This window comes from Vanellus vanellus (genome assembly GCF_965231255.1).
Source record: "Vanellus vanellus genome assembly, chromosome: 1".
NCBI classification, from domain to species: Eukaryota; Metazoa; Chordata; class Aves; order Charadriiformes; family Charadriidae; genus Vanellus; species Vanellus vanellus.
This window is the reverse complement of record NC_138905.1, coordinates 222,685,310-222,700,058: the sequence shown is the minus strand read 5'-3', so window position 1 is coordinate 222,700,058 and position 14,749 is coordinate 222,685,310. Positions and strand designations below refer to the sequence as shown.

The 14,749-nt window shown below is 51.1% G+C and overlaps 1 pseudogene across 1 annotated transcript; it reads left to right on the top strand.

Annotated features, from left to right (window-relative positions):
- Positions 1–2,102: 2,102 nt before the first annotated feature.
- On the top strand, positions 2,103–3,059 carry LOC309685200 (olfactory receptor 52B2-like; annotated as a pseudogene). The gene has a single exon. The product of its transcript is annotated as an olfactory receptor 52B2-like (transcript).
- The last annotated feature ends 11,690 nt before the right edge of the window (positions 3,060–14,749 follow it).

Below are 14,749 nucleotides of genomic sequence, written 5' to 3'. Positions count from 1 at the left end.
GGTTGGTTTGCTCTCATGTATTAGAGGTCCCTGCTGGTCCCCAAAGGTTCCTGGCAGCTCCCCTGAAGCTGCGAGTGCAGTTCCCCTGACCCCACCACACAGTCTGCTCAGGGTCTCTGCAGGTTTCTAGAGGAGGAAGAGTAGTACAACAAATCCATTGCTCTCTTCTAAAATCAGAAATGAGGACAAAATCAGTCGGCTAAAAAGCTTATAGCAGGAATATCTGCTGATCTCTGTCTCAGAGCTCCCGAATTCCTCTCCATCGTGGTTCATGAAAAGCTAAAACAGATCCCAGTCCCAAAGCACTTTCAGTCTAGGGCAAGGACAAGGGTAAAGCTCACACATGGTTGACAGGTCCCTTGCCCCAGGCTGGCTCATGCACAGCCCTGGGAGCCCCTTTGGGATCCAGCACCAGGCAATGAGTTTTTCAGAAGTTACTCTGGTTTGGGTGGTGTGGATCCATCCGAGTTTGCTTTGGGGACAACCTGACGGTCTGCAGGGCTTGTACAATCCCCATCCAATTAACATAGTAGTAGGAAATACTCAGGAAAAATTAACTGGTGACGTTGCCGATTCTCTTCACCACCTGCGTCAGGGTATGAGCACAACCACCCGTGCCCTGCGGTGCCCCAGGGCACTCTGCGGATGCACTATAAACACCCCGGCTCTGCCTCCATCCGAGCAGGACCCCACTGCTGGCACAGGAAGTGGGTGAGTTGCCTGGGATGCAGCACTGTGGTTTCAACTGGGTTTGGTGAGGTAGAGATGGACTGGAGGGATGGAGAGATGGTAGGGGTCCATGCAGGTTTTATTGTGTGAGATACACAAGCATCTCCTGGCTGCATTATCCCAAACTCCCTGCATGAGCATGGCAGGGAGAGCACCGGGCAATGTACTTCTCAAGGGATGGAAGGAGCATGGTCCTCCTGCTCGGTTCTTCCAGACATAGTGGATGTAAAGGGATTTCACCCAGAGCAAGAACGGACTCGTGTTCTTCTAATAGTGATAGTGCACTGGGTGGGGGCTAGGACAGCAGTTTGCCTTTGAATTTTCCATATTTTCTAAAACAGTAGTGCCCAGTGTCAGGGAGTTCAGATGGTTTCATTATTTATTTTGCACTGGCTCAATAGCACCTGGCAATCCAGCAGCAGCTCAGAGCCCTGGCTCATGCTCCATGGAGACAGTGCGTAAGGTGGCAGCTCCTGACACGCTGCTGGTCACTCCTCATGACACTGTAAATCCCCCTTTAGACCCCGGACATTTTGATAATGCCCTGCTGCTGGTGGCTTTTAATTTTATCTCTTTGGATATCTAACAAGAGAATTTCTCTGGATACCTGGATGAGTGGACGCTGCTGTCTGGCGCTCTTATGAAGCAGAGCTTTTGGGATGAAAGGGGGTCTGCTCTGCCTTTCGCTCACTTTGCTGTTGGTGGAGTGAGCTCCCACGCAGTTACAGAGACAGACCCTTTGTCGGGGCTGATATGGGCAGGCAAAGTCCCAAGAAGGACAGGGCCGAACCAAGCTCTTTGTGTCCTGATTTCACAGGTAGCTTTCAAACAGCTCTGCGTCACTAAAGCTGCGTGTCCCAGACACTTAAAGCTGGGTGTTCTGCAAACAGGAGCCAAAAGCAGGGTGAGCAGTGCATATGCCTTCTTTGTGGCAGTCATGGCAGAGTAGGGAATTTTCCGTAATGTATTTCCAACCCTGGAGATTTCTCAGAGCTGCTGCAGAAATGGTGGCCACATCCAAGTATGTCACATTTATGCAATCACTGTTTCAAGAGTGAATCTCCTGTATATTTTGCTCTAGTGCCCAGCAGCTGCAGGCAGAAGACTTCTTATTTCAAAGACTCAAACAGCAGAAATGACCATACCTAGCGGAGATGAAGAGACCTGAATAGCGGAGGGGAACCCTGATGGAGCAATTTGCACAATATTTAACACTTCCAGATAAAAAGTGGTTCAGAAGGGTGTTTGTGCTGTGAGCAATGCTAATCATGAATTCAGCTCCCCTTTTTACCCTGGGTATGGTTCAGCTGCTCTCAGAGCTATTCTTTCTACCATTACACAGCTCCTGCAAGCGAGAAATGATGCATCAAGCCATGTCAACACTCAACCTGTCGGGCTCCCACCCCGCATTCTTCATCTTGATGGGGATACCTGGGACGGAGAAGTCTCACACCTGGATCTCCATCCCAGTCTGCATGATGTACTCCGCTGCTGTTCTCGGGAACTCAGTCCTGCTGGTCACCATCATGAAGGAGTGCAGCCTCCATGAGCCCATGTACATCTTCCTGTGCATGCTGGCAACATGTGACCTACTGTTGTCCACTGCCACTGTGCCCAAAACCCTCAGTGTCCTCTGGTCTTTGTCCACCCAGATCTCTTTCAGTGGTTGCCTGGCACAGATGTTCTCCATCTATTTTGTTTTTGTGGCAGAATCAGCCATATTACTAGCGATGGCCTTTGATTGGTACATCACCATTTGTGACCCCCTGTGATACACAACTGTCCTGACGTGCTCTGTTGTGGGGAAAGTTGGCGTGATTGCTTTAATCAGGAGTTTCTGCATCATGTTCCCTGCCATATTCCTCCTCAAGCGGCTGCCCTACTGAGGGCACAATGTCATGCCCCACACCTACTGCGAGCACATCAGTGTGGCCCGCCTGGCCTGTGCCGACATCTCCATCAACATCTGGTATGGGGTAGCTGCTGGCTTCCTTTCAGCTGGCTTGGATGCTATCTCCATTGCTGTCTCCTACGTATTGGTCTTCAAGTGCCTCTGGGGGCTGCCGTCCCAGTGTACCTCCCTGAAGACTCTGCACACCTGCGGCTCCCACCTCTGTGTCATCGCCATGTTTTACACCCTGGCCTTCTTCTCCTTCCTAGCGCACTGGTTTGACCAGCATGTTCCTCAGCATGTCCTCATCTCCTTGGCCAGCCTCTATGTCGTGGTGCCGCCCATGCTCAACCCCATCATCTATGGGGTGAGAACAAGGCAGATCCGGGAGCACATGGCTTATCTGCTCAGGCCGGGGGGCTTGGGTGTCAGGGCATAGCTGGGCAGGCAAGAACAGGCAACTGGGCTGGTCTACCAGCAAGAGGGGTGAAACGAAGCTTTGAAAAGAAGGAAATGAATGAAAGAGAGTGGGGACCTGGCAAACAGATGGGAACGTTTTCGAAAATGTGTGTTCAATGGACATCAACATCCCACCCATAGCTCTGTTGCAGAGAGGCCGGACAGATTCCCAGATGTACTGATGGGAAACAACTCACTGGGATGGTAGGAGCCAGACACGGGGGCTACCACCGTTCCCATGTTCCTGGGATCCCCTGCATTGTCCTAAACCCACCACTGCCGGGTGTTTGTACAGTCAAGGCCTTTGTAAGCAAAACACAGATTCTGAGTTCTTAAGGTGCTATTGCAGATCTTATGAAACACAAACCATTAAAGAAATACGTATAATATGTGTGCCTGTTATCTCAGCATAGAAATGTCTCTGCTCCAGCTGTGTGTCGTCTCCATGGGATGGGAAGAGACATGGCCTTAAGGCACTTGGGTCTGGGAGCACCTGTTGGGTCTCCTCTCTCCTGATGCCCTCTCAGAAGGCTGCAAGGACACAGAGGTGGTGGGAGCACTGCTCCTCTGCCTGGCTCAGCTGGTCGCACCAGAGCCAGCTATCAGGGCAGCCTGACAGCAGGGAGATGGTTTGCCAGGCCCCCGGGTGGTCAGGTCCCAGTGTCCCTCCCCAGCTACGAGCTGTGGGAAGGCTGCAGGCTTTGCTGCCAACAGTGTGGGTTTGCTTCACTGTTGCTCCTCAGCTCTGTGCACTCAGCTGTGCTGCGGTCCAGGGTGGGAAGATCTGATGTCTTCTGGCACTTTGGGGTGAAGAGGGAGTCAGAGGTAACAGAAGACATCCACGTCCTGTCTTAGCATCTCTGCCCCTGGGCTCCCAGGGGATGTGCAGAGCCAGCCTGGCTTCCAAGCGTGATGAAACCCCCGCTAGCTGATGTTGGACGCAACTGAAATACAACACATTTGCACAGAGAAGGGGCCTTGATCCCACACTGGGTGTAATGGAGCCAAGTCCAGCAGGGACTGTTTGGGGGCTTCCAACTCCCCAAACCTCCTCTTTACCATTTCCACAGAGGTCTGTCATGGGGCAGCCAGCTATGAAGGAAACTGGGAGCAAAACTGGGAACAAATCTTGATTTTTTTTTATTGCCGTGGCAATAAAAATGTGACTTCATCTGTCATCAGTACTCTTCTGTCAAGTATCTCAAAGTGTTCTACAAATATCCATACGCTCACTTGTAACACTGGTAAACCAGTTGTTAGTGTATTTTCTGTAGTAGGATCAGGTCTACTGAAAAGGGGAGCTGTGAACAGCCCATTGCCCAAGGAAGATGACAGGGGTTACTAGAGAAATACAGGCACGGGCAGTGATATAACATTTATGCTGGTGAAAGCTGAGATAATGGCTTTGAAGCCTGTGTAGTGGTGTTAGCAAACAGAAGAACCCTCCTTTTTTTTTTCTCTGCCTCCTGGTTTGAATTTCTAGGCTCCTTCTCCATCCCCATCTGCACCCAGAATGGGCTAGCTCTAGATTTGGGTGCCAGCTCTAGCTCGGAGAAGTCCCTAAATGCCCTCTGGAAGCTGGGAGGTATGTCCACCTGGATGTGGACCTGCTGCTGCCCTGCTGGGTTTGGACCTTGGGTGTGGACAAAGCAACCAGCCAGTCTGGCGGTACCTGGTGGCCAGAACAGAGGTATAATGCCGGGATGATCCATAGTGTGGACCGGTCTTGGAGACTTTGGGACTGAGCTGCTGGCCCGTGTAGATGGACCAGTGGTCTGTGTCCCTCTGTTCCCAATGTCACACCCCAACAAATGTGCACTTTTACCAGGGAGTGCCTCTTCTCTGGCCTGTTTTCAAGGAAAAGGGACCTGGCTTAGGTCTGTGAATGGAGGGGAGGGCAGAGGTGTCCTTCCAGAGCCTGACTGTGCCTGCAGGGTGGGATGGAGATTGTCCCTGTCCTTAGGACTTCTCTTCTGCCTTGACACAGTCAAGGCAATATTTCTGGTGCATCCCTGCTGACTAAATTTTGCTGAATTTTAGAGATGCCTCCAGCAACCCCAAAGTCTCCAGTGCACCTCAAACTTCTTGGTACTGTGGTGCACATTTAAATTCAGACTTTGCCTGTGAATATTTTCATTCACATTTTTAACTGCAGATTCACCCCATCCAGAGCCTTTGGGAACTGGACTCAGGCAAGTGGAAATCAGCAGATCTGGATAAGGTGTGCCTGAGGGGTCCAGAAAAGCTGGTGGAGGAGCCACCAGGCCTGCAAGTCTTCCTCAAGTATCCCCAGGCTCAGCAAAACTAGTGAAAAAAAAAAAGAAAAAAGAAAAAAAGAAACTCTTTCTGACATGTGCTAATATTAAACAGGAGAACTGGCATTATTGAAGAAATTTGAAACTGCTTAGTTTGACATTAGCTCTGACTAAAATAATGGAAAAGTGAATATGAGACTTGATCAATAAAGTGTAAAAAGGGCAAGAATGTAATTAATGGCAATCAGTACTTATTTTTGTTGTTTAGCTTCCGTAAAATCATGTCATTTCATTTTCTGATGACTTCCACATTTGGGTGATAAAGTTACCCGAAGGCTGAATACAACTGTATTTTTTTATTTTCACAATCCTGTGATGTATACCTCATTATAACAAACAAGCAAATAAATAGTAAGTAAAGCAGCTGTTAATGGAATTTGGCTAACTGCAAACTCTTATTTCAGTGATAGCTCCCCACGGAGAGCTAGTTTTCCATATAGTTCTGGAGACGTTCAGCAGGCATTGATTGGACGCTGGGTCTGATGCTATATATGTTATCAGTTGTGTAGAAGCAAGTATAAAATCATTGCTAATAAGGTTTTTGGATGATGCAAAGACGGCTAATTTAATAGAGGTAAATGCAAAGTCATACTCCTAAGGGGGACAGAAGGGGGCTGCAGTTCCAGCCGAGGTGGCTCCAGAACAGCTCAGGCATCCGAGGGAAGGAGCATTTTGGTGGGGACACTTTGGGTGGTGCTTGGCCAATGGGATGATGTGAGGGTCCCAGTGCGTTCCTGTAGCTCTGCAGGGATGATGGTGGGCAATGCAGGTCCATGATTCCCTTGGCTTGTTCTCAAATACTTCACTCAGTCCCAAAGTCCACATTTTTTGGAAACTTATGGTGAACTGGGAGCTGGGAGGAGATCTCAGTGCATGGTGCATTTCTCTCCGAGGAACGGGGAGGGACCAGGGGAGGCTGGAGTCCTGCTGGCTTCCAAGAGAGGTCCTGGTCCTTCCCTCAGCACACGCCAGCACTGTCCAGCTGTATGCAGTAATGATGGGGATAAGATGAGGGGAACAAAGTCAGGAGAAACCAGCACAACTTTGCTCAGCCAGAATAATGGCTGAGAGTTGGTTCCCAGTCCCCTTTCAATAAAAATGAAATCAAAGCATTCTACAGATGCTCGATGGTGTTATGAAGAGGGTGAAGCTGGGTGATCACTGCAGTCCTTTGTGGTGTTAAAGGCCATGAAAAACAAGCCTTTGGTCCTAGGAACTGCTGGAGGTCAAGACAGGCTCCTCTGAGCATCTGCTGAGCAGATGGGAGGCCATTTGGTGACTTCAGGTGAGATATGGGTGCTAGATTGAAACCGAGCAGCACAGTCTTCCCCCAGTGGTGGGATATGAAAGGGTGAATTTCCTCTACCTGTTTTAACATTTCTGTCATAAAATATGCTTCTCTTTGTCTGATTAATCAAGAAGAGCAAAACCCTGTGTTATGAGTCATGGACATCTTTGGATCATGAGCACTATCTGGAGAATTTCCTCTACATAAGGGCAGCAGAGGAGTCTAAAACATTTGCCCAGTATCACAGCTCTCATTGAACAATGCAAGAGGGTGAAAATAATCAGCTGAAATGGGAAAATTAATTTTCTGTTTCTTCACATCAAGACTTACATTTTGAGATGGGGTGGGGGTGGATGGAAGCAAAGTGAGCTGCTGCCTCCTGGGTGTGGGTCCCCTGGGACTCAAAGAGGGGCTCTGTAAGTACCCCCATCCCTTGCTGCAGGAGCAGATTCCCCGGCACCAGTAGGTCCCTGAGGGCTGCAGACGGAAAACCCTCATTCGTGTCTGGGGCAGAAAACTGGTGAGTTGCTCGTGCTGAGTGTGCAAGTTCCTGGGCTTCCAGGAAGGTGTAATATCTGTGGAAGGGCTGAAGTTAAAATTAGGCCTGCCATGGGAGGCAGGAATCCCGTGTCACTGCCAAAGGCTCAGCAATGTACTGCCTGATTTTGTGTCACAAAGCTGCTGCCTCCGGGTTAAACAGCGTTTGAGCCTGTCCTGGCTTTCCACCCTGCAGGTGCCGGTGCTGGGCCGGACCTTCGGGCTGACCCGGTGCCTATTCGGGGAGGGCTGGACTATGGCAGGGTCAGACAGGTAGCCAAGAAGGGGGAAACAGCCTCCCCCTGTTCAGGTTTCGAGGAGGATGCCTGGGTACCACCTTGGCTGTGTCCGCCTCCTGTCTGTTGGTGGGGAAGGCTGGTCCGTGGTTGCCCAGGGCTCACTGGTTCACAGCCCCAGTGCATGAACCAGAACAGGTTGCCCAGAGACCTTGCGCAGTCACCATCCTTGGAGGTTTTTGAAACTCAACTGGATAAAGTCCTTAGCTGACCCTGCTTTGTGCAGGAGGTTGGACCGCTGGCCTCCCAAGGTCCTGTCCAGCCTGGATTGCTCCACAGTTCTGTGACTCCGTGAGTGGTTGTTACGGATTAGGTCTCCTGACAGCATCAGTAAGCACATGCATTCAAAAGCTGTAACATTAAAGCTTGTTTTGTCCTTTCTTTTCAGTCACTGGAAGCCTTGTAGAAAGTGCAAGGAATAGGCTATAATGTCAGCAGGCAGTTGCACTGCCCTTTTCTCCCATCACCTGGGTTCTGATGGGCATCCCTAGCATGGGGGAGTCTCACCTCTGGATCTCCACCCCCTTTACACTCAGGTACATGGCTGCTGTCCTTGGGAATTTCACACTGTCCTTCATCAATGACACATAGAAAAGCCTCCATGAGCCCAGGTGCCTCTTCCTGCCTGTGCTGGCCATTGCTGACCTGCTGCTATCCACTACCACTGTGCCCAAGACACTGGCCATCTTCTGGCTTAGGGCTGGGGAGATTTCTTTGGAAGCCTGCATTACCCAGGTATTCTTCATGCTTGTCTCCTGTGCTGAATCAGCAATCCTACTGGCTATGGCATTTGATTGGAACATTGCCATCTGCAAGCCCCTCAAATATGCGACCCTCCTGATAAAGAGGGTGGCAGGGACAATAGGGTTGCCTGGTCTAGCAAGAAGCTCATCCATCATTTTCCCCATTGTTGTTCTTGTGAAGCGTTTGACCTTCTGCAGAAACAAACTCCTCCCTTACACCTACTGCAAGCTCATTAGTCAGGCTGGCCTGTGAGGACATCACCACGAACGTCTGGCACGGTGTCACGACTGTTGTTTTTGTGATAGGTGTGGATGCCACACTCATTGCTGTGTCTTACCTGCTGATCCTCCAGACCTCTTCCAGCTCCCATCCAAAGTTGCCTGGCTCAAGGCTCTGAGCAGCTCTCATCTCTTGGTCAGCAGGCAGGATGGCAGGAAAGGCTGCAGGCGGGATATTGTTAGTTCCTCTCTAGGTGGGAAGATCTTCCTGCATGGACAGCAGGAACAGCTTTCGTCTGGAAGGACAAAGACAGAGCCACATGCAGAGACCCTTGCCCGCCCCCCTCAGCCCAGAAGTCCTGAGTCAAGCATCTGCTCCTTCTTCATCACCTGCTTGTTGCTGCGGGCACCTTGCCTGTGCCTGGTGGGATGCAGATGCCCAACAGTCAGATCAGCGAAGCCACGCAGACAGCAAAAGCCCCTGATTGGGGATTTACACCCCGGCACCATCCTGCTCCACGCGTGGGGCCTTGACCGGCTCCATGGAGATGCTTTGCTCTGCTCACAGCTGACCTGGACGGCTCCTCTCAGACATGCCATTCTTGGGGGACCAGTGGGGTGTTCCCCCGATCTGTGCCGACCAGCCCCAGAGGCAGGACAGGCTTTCCTTACTTGATGTATAAAGCAGGTGAGGAAAACTGTACCTTCTGCAGGCTGTCACACCGTCTTCTCACCCAGACACCTGTGCTGGTGGGGAGAAGAGGGACAAAATGCAGCCCTGTAGTGTGGTCACTATTTGCAGGGGTGGGAGGGTGCAAGTGGAGGAAACTGTCCCCCTCCTGAAGGTTAATTATGGTGTATGCTGTGCTTAATGCAGGATAATCTGGAAGGAGACATTTGCACATTGAATACTGTGTCCAGATTTGGGCCACTCACAACAAGAAAGACATTGAGGTGGTGGAGCGTGTCCAGAGAAGGGCAGTGGAGCCGGTGAGGGGTTTGGAGCACAAGTCTTGTGAGGAGCATCTGAGGGACCTGGGGGTGTTCAGCCTGGAGAAAAGGAGGCTGAGGGGAGACCTTCTTGCTCTCTACAGCTCCCTGAAAGGAGGGTGTAGTGAGGGGGGGTTGGTCTCTTCTCCCAAGGAACAGGCGATGGGACAGGAGGAAATGGCCTCAAGTTGCGCCAGGGGAGGTTTAGGATGGACATTAGGAAAAATTTCTTCAGTGAAAGGTTTGTCAAGCACTGGCACAGGCTGTCCAGGGCAGGGGTGGAGTCACCATCCCTGGAGGTATTTAAAAGATGGGTAGATGTGGTGCTGGGGGACATAGTTTAGTGGTGGTTTTGACAGTGCTAATTTAACGGTTGGACTTGATGATCTTAAAGGTCTCTTTCAATCAAAAACCTGCAGCAGTGAACCCGCTGGCTAATGAAGACAGGAGAACAATCTTGTGGGTGATAAGTGGCACAGTATGTCCAAGCTGCACTGCCCCAGCTGAAGGCATAAACGGGCAGCAGCGAACGTCCCTGGAGCAACAGGTAAGTACGGAGAGAGGGACGGATCCAGGGGTCTGCTCCCTCCAGCAGGTCGTGGCTGTTCAGAGTGCTTTGATGCAGACTCTGGAAGGACAGGGTGCACCCCAGGGGATCATAGAATCGTAGAATCGTGGAATGGTTTAGGTTGGAAAGGACCTTGAAGATCATTGAGTTCCAACCCCCCTGCCATAGGCAGGGACACCTCCCACTAGACCAGGTTGCCCAAGGCCACATCCAGCCTGGCCTTGAACACCTCCTGGGATGGGGCCTCAACAACCTCTCTGGGCAACCTGTTCCAGTGCCTTACCACCCTCAACGTGAAAAACTTCTTCCTTAGGAAGAAAAACTTCTTCATTAGGAAGCTGAGGAAGTATGGGCTAGATGAGGTGACAGTGAGGTGGATTGAGAGTTGGCTGTGGGACAGAACTCAGAGGGTTGTGATCAGTGGCACAGAGTCTAGTTGGAGGCCTGTAACCAGTGGTGTCCCCCAGGGGTCAATACTTGGTCCAATTTTGTTTAATATATTCATTAATGACCTGGATGAGGGGACAGAGTGCATCCTCAGCAAGTTTGCTGATGATACCAAACTGGGTGGGGTGGCTGACACCCCAGAGGGCCGTGCTGCCATCCAGCGTGACCTGGACAGGCTGGAGAGCTGGGCAGAGAAGAACCTAATGAGGTTCAACAAAAGCAAGTGCAAGGTCCTGCACCTGGGGAGGAAGAATGCAAAGCACCAGTATAGGTTAGGGGGGACCTGCTGGGAAGTAGCTTGGAGGAGAAGGATCTGGGGGTTGTGGTAGACAATAAATTATCCATGGCCCAGCAATGTGCCCTTGTTGCCAAAAAGGCCAATGGAATCCTGGGCTGCATAGGGAAGAGTGTGGCCAGTAGGTCGAGGGAGGTCATTCTCCCCCTCTACTCTGCACTGGTGAGGCTGCAACTGGAATACTGTGTCCAGTTTTGGGCTCCCCAGTTCAAGAGGGACAGGGAACTGCTGGAGCAAGTCCAGCGAAGGGCAACTAAGATGATTAAGGGCTTGGAGCATCTCCCTTATGAGGAAAGGCTGAGAGAGCTGGGACTCTCTAGCCTGGAGAAGAGAAGGCTGAGGGGAGACCTTATTAATGCTTACAAGTATCTAAAGGGTACAGGCTCTTTTCAGTGGTTCCAAGTGACAGGACGAGGGGCAATGGGCACAAGTTAGAACACAGGAAGTTCCGTTCAATTACACGGAAACACTTCTTTACGGTTCAGGTGACAGAGCACTGGCACAGGCTGCCCAGGGAGGTTGTGGAGTCCCCTTCTCTGGAGATTTTCAAGACACGCCTGGATGCAGTCCTGAGTAATGTGCTCTAGGCAATCCTGCTTTAGCAGGGGAGTTGGACTAGATGATCTCTAGGGGTCCCTTCCAACTCTGAAAATTCTGTGATTCTGTGATTCTGTAATGTTCAATCTGAACCTGCCCTCTTCCACTTTAAAGCCATTCCCCCTCGTCCTATCGCTACATGCCCCAGTAAAAAGTCCCTCCCCAGCTCTCCTGTAGGCCCCTTTTAGGGACTGGAAGGCCACAATAAGATCTCCCCAGAGCCTTCTCCTCTCCAGGCTGAACAGCCCCAACTCTTTCAGCCTCTCCTCATAGGAGAGGTGCTCCAGCCCTCGCATCATCCTTGTGGCTCTCCTCTGGACACGCTCCAGCAGGCCCATGTCCTTCTTATGTTGGGGACTCCAGAGCCGGATGCAGTACTCCGGGTGGGGTCTCACGAGAGTGGAGTAGAGGGGCAGAATCCCCTCCTTTGACCTGCTGGCCACACTTCTTCTGATGCAGCCCAGGATACGGTTGGCCTTCTGGGCTGCGATGGCACACTGCTGGCTCATGTTGAGCTTCTCGTCGATCAGCACCCCCAGGTCCTTCTCCTCAGGGCTACTCTCCAGCCATTCCCCACCGAGCCTGTATTTGTGCTTGGGATTGACCAGACCCAGATGTAAGACCTTGCACTTGGCCTTGTTGAACTGCATGAGGTTGGCTTGGGCCCACCTCTCCGGCCTGTCCAGGTCCCTCTGGATGCCATCCCTCCCCTTCAGTGTGCTCTGCCTTTTGCAACACGAGCTCAGGGAATAAAGCACATCTGACCAGAGACATTTTACAATAAAGATCTCTAAAAAATACCCATTGCTGGGCTCAGTGGAGGATAAGCTGGTGGGTTCTGGCCTGGCTGACCCATCTGGGGCTTGTACTAATCCACATCTGTTTTATCCTTGAAATGGATTGCTAGGGAGGAGCAGGTTAATGTCAGTCATGCAGTGCAGCGAGGGGGTGGGCTTGCTCGTGGTGAGAGCGGGGCTGTGCTTCTGCCCTCTGGTTTGGGGTCAGTGTTCTAAAAGACAGCAAGAATGTCTGGAAGGGAGGGAGAGCAGACACATTGAAGTGCTGGAGAAAATACTCGATCTATAAAGGGTGCAAAACATATTAATTTTTAAATAGCTGTAGAGGCATCTTCTTTGCAGGGTGGAAGTCTCAGGAGAAAACATCTGATGCTAAGGAGCATTGTAATGCCCTTGAGAAGGATGAATTTGAATGAATGGAAAATGAAGCCAGACATATCCTGATTAGAAATAAAAGCCTTATTTTGAATAATGAGAATAATTAACTGCTGTGAGAAGTTCATGAGAGTGACAGTAGGTTTTCCAACAGTGACTATACCCATATATATATGCCCATGGGGAGGATGGAAGTTGTTGGGTACAAAGTTGTTTTCTATGGGAAATCTTCATATTCCAGAGTGGTGTAGGACCGAGAAGCAGTCTGCATGCCTGTTTTGGCCTCCAGCTCTACATATGTGCATGCTTGCCATGTGATAACTTGCGGTATTCCTGCGATGCCACTGCCCATTCCCTTTGGAAAGGCTCTTCTAAGCAAGGACAGATGCTGCTGGCACTTTGAGGCCATCTCTAGCACGTGGTGATGAGACTGGTTGGCAGGCATAGTGCCTGTCCTACTTCTTTCCTGTCACCCTGCCCCATCTGTGTTCCCCTTCCCATCACTTGTGGCGATGCCACTGGTGAGGAAGGGAAATGTAGTTGAGACCAGGCCCTGCTCCCTCCTCCCAGGATCCTGACCTCCACCATGTCATGGTCACTGCAGCCAAGGCTGCCTCCAACACTCACATCCCTGACCAGTTCATCCTTGTTTCCAGGCACCAGGTCCAGCAGAGCCCCTTTACTTGTTGAGTCCTTCATCACCTGTGCCACATGTCATCAATGCATTGAGAGATCTCTGAGGTTGCTTGAGCCCTGCTGTATTGTCCTTCCAGCAAATATCAGTGCCAACTTCGAGCAGAGAGCAACCCTGAAAATACCCCAGGAGGTGACAATCCGTTGATGTATGTGTGCACCAGGTGCCAGGAGGCATTGGCTGGTGCAGCACATGAGCCATTTGGAAACAACTTATTTGCTTCCTCAGTGAGAATTTGGCCCCTGAAGAAGATGGGCAGGAGATGCCAGCTTTCCTGTAGCGACACCAGGGACCGCCATGTCCTTCTCCTTCCCTGAGTGCCACCAGCGTTTGCACCACCAGCAGCTCTGCTGACTGGCTGTGGTGTTACCAGCAGCACATCATGCCTGAGGGGACAGAGAACCCCGTTTCTCAGGCAGGACTCGGGTGGCAGCTGGGATGGCTGAGGAAGGAGGTGTCCACAGGCTGCTCCCTCGGGTCACTGCACCCCTCCAGCTGATGGTGAGGTTATGCACATCCCCACAAGGGGGATGGTGCTGTTGCTGCTGCAGAGGTCCTGGCAGGCAGCACTGGGTGCACTCTCCACTGAGGATGTGCAGCAGCAAGAAATGACACAGAGGATGCCAAATTTCTTCCAGCAAACCCAGAACTCAGAAATGGTGGTGGTGGTCTCTAACCCAAAGGCCTTGCAGGTTTGGTCATGGACTGAGCAGGGTTTGCAGCTCCTTGTGGTGGAAGCACCAGTCAATGCTGTGGCTGTTGCTCCGTCTGTGGGCTCTGCGTGATACCAGAAACTCTGCAAGTGTTGCAGGCACCAGCTCTGGGGCTGTCAAATTGCCCCCACAGTATGAACAATACCTGAGGAGCAACAATGGCATCTCAACATGCTGTAAATGCTGCATGTGGTTCCAGGGACAGACTGCAATCCTCACAAGATGCAGAAAATCAAATTCCAGGAAGAACTGGATCTAGTCAGGTTAATGACACTCCTTAATGGGGAAGGAAGTGTCAGAGTGGTTGGGAAATTCCACCCTTCTGATTTCCATCCCAGATTTATCTGTCTCCTGACTCATTAATGGAAAGGCACTACATATGCACATATTAATGGAGGCATCAGAAATAAATCTGGGCTGCAAATCAGGAGGAATTTCCCAACTAGTAAATAATCAGGTTGCTGCAGGTACTGCAGCAGGGGTGGGCTGGGCAAACCCTTTTTGATATGGAGCTGCGTTGCAAACAGGAGGATACGTGTGCTGGCGAGGCGGGATGGGTTTACATGCGTGGGGGAGTCCTGCCACCCTGTGTTCCTGAGGGGAGGCGAGTGCCGCGCAGCCCTGAATAGCAAGCGCTGCTCAGAGCTGGGTCCCCTCTGCGGGTCCCCCATGCCTTTACATTTGGGCACAGCACATGCCATAAATAAATGATAATGATCTCTGTTTGTTGCAGTACAACTGCGGGATCTCACGGCAGTGCTAACTCCAGGCAGGGTATCAGTTTTCCACAGATCCC